Here is an 8,275-nt window from a genome sequence, read left to right as displayed (position 1 = left end):
AGTAAGATCAAGAAATGAAAGTAAGATCTTCCTCACAGGGACATTAAAAAAAGGAAAAGATGATATTTACGTCGTTACTGAAAGAATCATGGAAGGGGAAGGGGGCCTTAGAATAAGCTACAGAAGCTCAGTAGAGCAGAGATGCTGTGGGATTAAAAAGATAGGCTCGCAGTGGAACAGCAGACGAGAAGATGGAAGAGAGGGAGGGACACAGTAAGTGACAGGGGGGGTAAAGCAGAGAAGAATAGAGGCTTTCGAGAAAATAACAGGGACAAACGGGGTGGGGTGGGGGGATGGAGATTCTCAAGGCCGCTCTTCCCTGCGCTGTCTTCGCCCACGGGAAAATTTATGGCCGGCGAGGCAGCGGCGTCTCCATAATTCACTGGAGCTCTTGTATAACGAGCAATGGATGTTAAGTAACGCACTCCTCTGATGCACTTTACACTTATGTAATGGTGTTAGGATATGTCATCCTCAGATGCACTTTACACTAGTACGTTGGTGTTAAGTGACGCCATCTTAGGACGCATTGCACACTTCCTATTTATACAGTGGTGTTAAGTAGAATGTTCCTCATATACACTTGACACTACATACTTATACAGTAATATTTGGGAGCTTATTCCTCTGATGCACTTTACACTTCACACTTTCATGATGGTGTTACACTTTAGCACTTCATACGTAATAGACACTTAAGTAACACGCCATTCGGATGCACTTTAAACTTAAGTATTGCTTTACTCTGGTGCACTTTACACTTCACGCTTGCATGATGAGTTTGATGTATCACTTTACTGGGAAGCACTTTAAATATCACACTAATACACCACGAGCACCAAGTAAAGGTGCGAATCTTGGGTCCTTTCGTTTCACTATACTTTACAGTGCTATACAGGCAGGAGATTACGATACTTTACCGTGCTATACAGGCAGGAGATTACGGTACTTTACATTGCTATACAGGCAGGAGATTACGATACTTTACTCTGCTATACAGGCAGGAGATTACGATACTTTACTCTGCTATACAGGCAGGAGATTACGATACTTTACTGTACTATACAGGCAGGAGATTACGATACATTACAGTGCTATACAGGCAGGAGATTACGATACTTTACAGTGCTATACAGGCAGGAGATTACGATACTTTACTCTGCTATACAGGCAGGAGATTACGATACTTTACTCTGCTATACAGGCAGGAGATTACGATACTTTACTCTGCTATACAGGCAGGAGATTACGATACTTTACTGTACTATACAGGCAGGAGATTACGATACTTTACAGTGCTATACAGGAAGGAGATTACGATACTTTACAGTGCTATACAGGCAGGAGATTACGATACTTTACTGTACTATACAGGCAGGAGATTACGATACTTTACAGTGCTATACAGGCAGGAGATTACGATACTTTACTGTACTATACAGGCAGGAGATTACGATACTTTACAGTGCTATACAGGCAGGAGATTACGATACTTTACAGTGCTATACAGGCAGGAGATTACGATACTTTACAGTGCTATACAGGCAGGAGATTACAATACTTTACAGTGCTATACAGGCAGGAGATTACGATGCTTTACAGTGCTATACAGGCAGGCGATTAATTCCTTCATTTGGGTATAATGGGTTTAAACCATGTGAAGTTCCCACGAAAATATAAATCTCAGCGAGAGAATAATCTGGTTGAAACTGAAGCAGCAGTTTTATAGATAAAAAATATATATATCTTTTGCGACAGCTTGATACGTACTTTCAGATAAAAAAAAAAAGATAGGTGCTTAGCTTTATATATATATATATATATATATATATATATATATATATATATATATATATATATATATATATATATATATATATATCATTGGACTCCGCGAGTGAAATGTCACCCTTGCGAGGCTTTTATCGTGTCTGTTGACGAAACAGAATAGTCTCGTCAGAGTTTTTGGCTTCAAAGAGAGTCATCCTGTCCCTGCTGCTGAGTGTAGCGCAGTCTTGCACCGCAGGAACACCTCGAAAAGAGGCCCTGAGGCAGTCATATATATATATATATATATATATATATATATATATATATATATATATATATATATATATATATATAATCTTGTACGTTCTGTATTTATGCTGCGCGTCCATATTTATACGTACAGTTGATCATGAATAGTTCGTATCTCCACTATGCCTTTCACCATCCGCCTCCTCTCATGATATTTGCATACACTCCCATGAGCATCGTACTGGAAGAAAACCATGGAATAGCAGCGTCCATGCCTCTGCTGCCCCGGTAATGATAATCGTATCTTGCCATTGAGTGAGCGTTGTTGCTGCATCCTTGTCTTGGTATCTACGCTGTTGTGTATGAGTATCAATACTTGAGGGAGGGAGAGGGAGTGGATGGAGGCAGGCCCTCACCACTTGCCATAATTGCTTTACTTAATGTGCTGAACGCACCCGGGTCCGCCGCTCGAGAGGCCCGCCTTCGGGAGGGCTCGCAGGCTTCGCTAACTCGCCGAGATCAATTGATGTAATAACGTCAAGCAGAGGGAGGCGCAGTCATGCAATAAATGATACAGAAACAGATGCTGGGGGAGGCAATATCCTGCTCGGAGATTGGCTAATGCAGTTCTCCGGTGGGTGTTGGGGGGGAAGGTGTGGGGAAGGTGGGGGGGGCATCTCATGAATAGCTAATCATTCCTCCAACTCGCCTTTTGACGGGATCGTAAAATGACATATACGGAAGCGTCTTGACCGGTTCATCTGAGCGTTCTAACTGGTCTATAAAAGCCTTGGTGGTCGTGTACTTAACTGACTGATACGACGAGATTCCTTCTTCAGTTCATGAACACAAGTGGCATATTTGGCAAGACGAGGCATTCGCTAGGAGGTAACAGTGGCTGGTGATGACACTTTAAAACCCAGCTGATTGAGGAGTGTTTATCTATAGCCGTTCGTTAACACACCCTGACGCACGCAAGTTCCAGCGCTCACTACATCCTCCTACAATCCTTACCCATTTATTATGCTGCCATTACTTTTTCTATCATACATTCCCATCTGCTGCACTGCGAAAACATCCCCAGTACTTTCCTGTCTAGTATACTGCCTTTACAACCTCCATTACACCTTTCCATCTGTTGTACTAACATTATTTTTCCCAGCATTCCTTCCCATCTGGTTAAACTACCACTGCATTCCCTTGTATATCATTTCCATCCATCATACTTCAGCTGCATTCCCTAACATACTTACTCATCTAGTATACTGCCACAACATTCCCTAACATACTTTCTCATCTAGTGTACTGCCACAACATTCCCTAACATACCTTCCCATTTAGTATACTGCCACAACTTACCCTAACATACCTTCCCATCTAGTATACTGCCACAACATTCCCTAACATACTTTCCCATCTAGTATACTGCCACAACATTCCCTAACATACTTTTCCATCTAGTATACTGCCACAACATTCCCTAACATACTTTCTCATCTAGTGTACTGCCACAACATTCCCTAACATACCTTCCCATTTAGTATACTGCCACAACTTACCCTAACATACCTTCCCATCTAGTACACTGCCTTTGTGCATTACTAATAGCAGTTCAACAAAGGGCTGTTAACCATTCAATACATCAAACAAACTCTCTGGCGAGCACCATCTGTAGTTGGCAATTTATTAATTACATTTCAGTCTTTCCCCGTGAAATGAAAGGCCAAAACATACGTCTCTGATTGTATAATCATATATATATATATATATATATATATATATATATATATATATATATATATATATATATATATATATATATATATGCAGAGATAGATAGATAAATAGATAGATAGATTCTAGATAACTAAGGCTCCATTTAGAATGGAAATACCGTAAATTCATCTCAGGATTCCATGTGATATAATCACATTTCTAAATCAAGTATCAGTCACATATACTCAATTCACCTTGATTCTTACTTTCAGATCTTGTCTTCTACTGTTTAACGTCGGTCGAAAACTTATGAAATTATTGATCTTTCAAGCACAATGGTACGCGTCTTGAGGATGACGGTACTGTATGTGGGCACAACGGTACGAACTTTGGGCATGAAAGGGTGGCCTTTGAGCAGGCCCACGGGGGTCTGGTCAAAGGCCAGGCCATCGAACCCCTAGGGTAGTACTGCCCTGCTCAAAGGTTGTACCGTCGATATCGAGGGTCGTACCGTCGTGTTCAAGGGTCGTACCGTCGTGCTCAAGGATCGTACCGTCGTGCACAGGGGTCGTACGTCGTGCTCAAGGGGTCATACCGTCGTGTACAAGGGTCATACCATCGTGCTATAGGGTCGTACCGTCGTGTACAAGGGTTACACATCATGCTCAGGGGTCGTACCATCGTGCTCAAGGGTCATACCGTCTTGCTCAAGGGTCACACGTCGTGTTTTAGGGTCGTACCGTCGTGCACAAGTGTCGTGCCGTCATGCTCAAGGGTCGTACCGTCGTGCTCAAGGGTCACACGTCGAGCAGAAGGGTCATACGTCGTGCTTTAGGGTCGTACCGTCGTGTTCAAGGGTCATACCGTCGTGCTCAAGGGTCATACCGCCGTGCTTCAGGGTCGTATGGTCGTGCTCTTGGGTCATGCGGTTCACCTCAAGAACCTGAGAGTAGAACTATATCAGATCCTAACACAGTGATCTTAGGAGAGCAGTGTCGCACACCTGAGAACACAGCCTTGGGTAACGACTTGTTATGACATCCTAAAGATGACATGACAGTTCCTGAATGACTGTATGACTGTCATGGATACACAGTATTCAGTATCTCATGACAGACATTGTTATATGATTATCACGACTGCGTGAATGACAGAATGACATGTACCACAGTCTAGGTTGTATGACGGGGGGCACACACACACCTCTGATGATACCGTTACGTGGTTGTAACAACCTTGCCGCAGGAACGGTTATGTAACAGACAAAGCTGTGTGGCGGAATCACAGTCATATGACAAGGGAAGGCTGCGTGACATCCAGTTACATGACAGACACAGCTCCATGCCAGTCACAGTGACATGACTTAAAACAGCCGCTCGTGGATGACTCAAACCCCGACATCAAGACTTCATAGAAAATGGAACAACATAGCCACAAAGTACTGTATCTTTTCAGTCTACTTCTTTGGACCCTCGACCCCAGAGCTGTTACTGCTGCTGCTGCTGGTTCTGAGTGACCCAGTCGTGATTACTTGTGATAACGAGTCTCATCCTTTATATTACCTTGATCTTGTGCCTGTTAGTCCTGTGATAACGAGTCTCATCCTTTATATTACCTTGATCTAACGCCTGTTAGACTTACCTTGATCTTGCGCCTGTTAGACCTGTGATAACGAGTCTCATCCTTTATATTACCTTGATCTTACGCCTGTGAGTCCTGTGATAACGAGTCTCATCCTTTATATTACCTTGATCTTACGCCTGTGAGTCATATGATAACGAGTCTCATCCTTTATATTACCTTGATCTTATGCCTGTGAGTCTTGTGATAACGAGTTGCATCCTTTATATTACCTTGATCTTATGCCTGTGAGTCCTGACAGGTCACACCGTCGATGATCCTGGAGCGATCTAGGAACTGCCCTTTGACGGAATAGCTGATCGAAACCTGTGTCAGTGAACACCTTCACACGGATGTGCGAGAGACAGACAGACCTTGACACCGAGGACCGGCTAACTGTTCGTGTAGCCTGTCACAAAAACAAGGTTGGGTATGATAAAAACGTACGTGTATAAAAACGGCTCAACAAATAGCAAAACGACTCGGTTTTATGCAAATGACAGGGAAGATTTGCATATTCCATGGCATTTACCCGAGAGATTATAAAGATTACCTTTTAAAAAAGCAAAGTAATGTTGATCCATATGCTAGAGTCTAATTGTAATCATGTTTGGTTCCATCTGGGACTTCTTTGTCCGCCACGGAGTACCGTTTGTTGTCGTTAATTAACGTTACAAGTATTGAATTTCACCGATGTCGTTACGGCGATCAGAACTCGTCCGCTGGGCTAGTCAGATCAGTCCAATGTTACAGAAATTGATCCCTCCCGTGAAATTCAGGATGCCACGTAAAGTCTTTGCGGGTTGATTATACGTTTTCACGTCGTGGTAATGTTTGGCTCTCGCTGACGAGTAGAGAGAGAGAGAGAGAGAGAGAGAGAGAGAGAGAGAGGATGAAAAAGGAAATCAGGTGACAAGTAGAGCCGCGGAAAAATGAAGAGGAACCCGTGTGTATATCAGGAGGAGGGCAGAGGCGGGTGGGCGGCCCTCAGCGGTCAGCGTCTTTTGCTCAATCGTGTGTCAAAAATGTGATCAGCGGAGCGGCAGCGGTGGTGGGAGGAGGAGGAGGGCCGGCTGGGCTGGTCGGTGTGGACACTGTGGGCCTCGCCCTCCCACCACTGTCCCTCACGACGATAAGGAAACACGTCTCCCGACGCTCCTCAGCAACTTTTATCTCGGGCTGTTTTGGTGGTCCGGCGCTGCACCGGCATCAGCCATCACTCACCTGCGAGATAAAGGAAAATACCCACTTGCATTACTATTGACGAGTAAAGCTGAATACTAGACATTATTCCCTCCTTCTGAAACGTTTTAAAGGAGTGAAGATTTTTCCCCTCTCATGGTAGTCATCTACATCTAGTTGTATATTCTGCCTGTGTCTCTCATCGTTTGTGAAAACTAGTCTCTAATTCTCGAGAACCCATACAGCTATCAGAGCGACGTAGGCTCCCCGGCTGATGTATAGGTGTATAGGTCAAGGCTTGACATGGTCCTCACTAGGAGTCACTGTATTTCTCTCTCTACCCCGCCACGCCCTCCCCTAAAATGGAATTTACTTATAAGCTTATCTTACGTCTTATTTTCAGCAGCTTTATTTCACTGGTGACGCTTCTGCGTTCTGAGATGTCATGAGAAGCGTTCTCTTTGTTAGTCGTAGAGGTACCAGATCACTGATGCGTTCTTGTTGAAGGACGGACGCTCGTGAGCTCAATAGCCTCCGCGTAAATGAACATGAAACGCAAATGAACCTCCATCATAAATAAGAAAGAAAGACGGTCGACGAAATGAATCCGAGGTAGTTGTATCCAACATATCGTCATAAATTACATTCACATTGCAAAAAAAAGTGATTCTAGATTTCTGCCTCGCTGAAAGTGAGTGGTGCGCTGCTGGTGTAGCAGTGAAAGGTAAAATTGGGTGGATAGAGCGACACTGACGCAGTTGCTGCCGATTGTGATGAGCTTTTTTTTCTTGAGATTCTTGCGACATGTGCACTAGAATCTAGTGTCTTTTCACTTTTCGACTTGCACATGGTTCATTTTCAGTTGCCCTGGTGTTTTTGCCCTCGATAAGTATGTAGAAGCCGTCTCAGAACTAAGTTCTCTCTCTCTCTCTCTCTCTCTCTCTCTCTCTCTCTCTCTCTCTCTCTCTCTCTCGACATATAGCTAATGACATCTTTAAGAACATGCGAGTCAGGATTAGAGCAGCGTTATATATCTCCGTGCAGTAGTGGGTTTGAAATTATTGTAATATACAGGAAACATCACTAGAAAAGGAGAAGATTGAGAGATTCATTCTCAGTATTTCATGCAAATGAATAGGTTGCAGTCCAACCCAGAATAGAAACTTTCAAACCAGGTATGTTGCTTAGCCTCTCGCATAAAAGAAATGATTTAGTTACCAATCACAAAGGATACCTCAAAGAAAATGAGAGTTTTATAGCATAAGAGAAAATGGTCATTTTCGTTGGGTAACCAAGATATCAATACCTCTACCTCCCTCTCTCAGGATCCACTTTTATGGGGTTTCCACAGCGCTCACAAAGCCTACCACGTCTACCATACTGGACCACAGATCAAGATACGTGATGATATGTATGTGATTTAGTGAGCTAAGAACAACACAACTGAAGAATAAGTGTGCAATGTCTTCACTGTGAAAGTTCCATATTAGCCAAAAGGGGTCTTTTGATATGGTAAATCGTAGGTGTCCAGACCGCAGATGGGAAAGGAGAGTACGCAACATAAGACTGGGTTGAGGTTGTGCTTATGGCTGGGTTTGATGTTGTGGTTAAGGCTGCGCTGTTGTTGGCTGTTTAGTTTTTGTCAGGTCCTTTCCATGTGCGTTTTTTTTTTTTTATGCTCGGTTTACTTAGGAAAGGGAAATATGTGAGGATATATGTTTATGAAGTGTTGAGTAGG

Source organism: Panulirus ornatus, chromosome 13 (genome assembly GCF_036320965.1).
Source record: "Panulirus ornatus isolate Po-2019 chromosome 13, ASM3632096v1, whole genome shotgun sequence".
NCBI lineage: Eukaryota > Metazoa > Arthropoda > Malacostraca > Decapoda > Palinuridae > Panulirus > Panulirus ornatus.
This window is presented reverse-complemented; position numbering follows the sequence as displayed.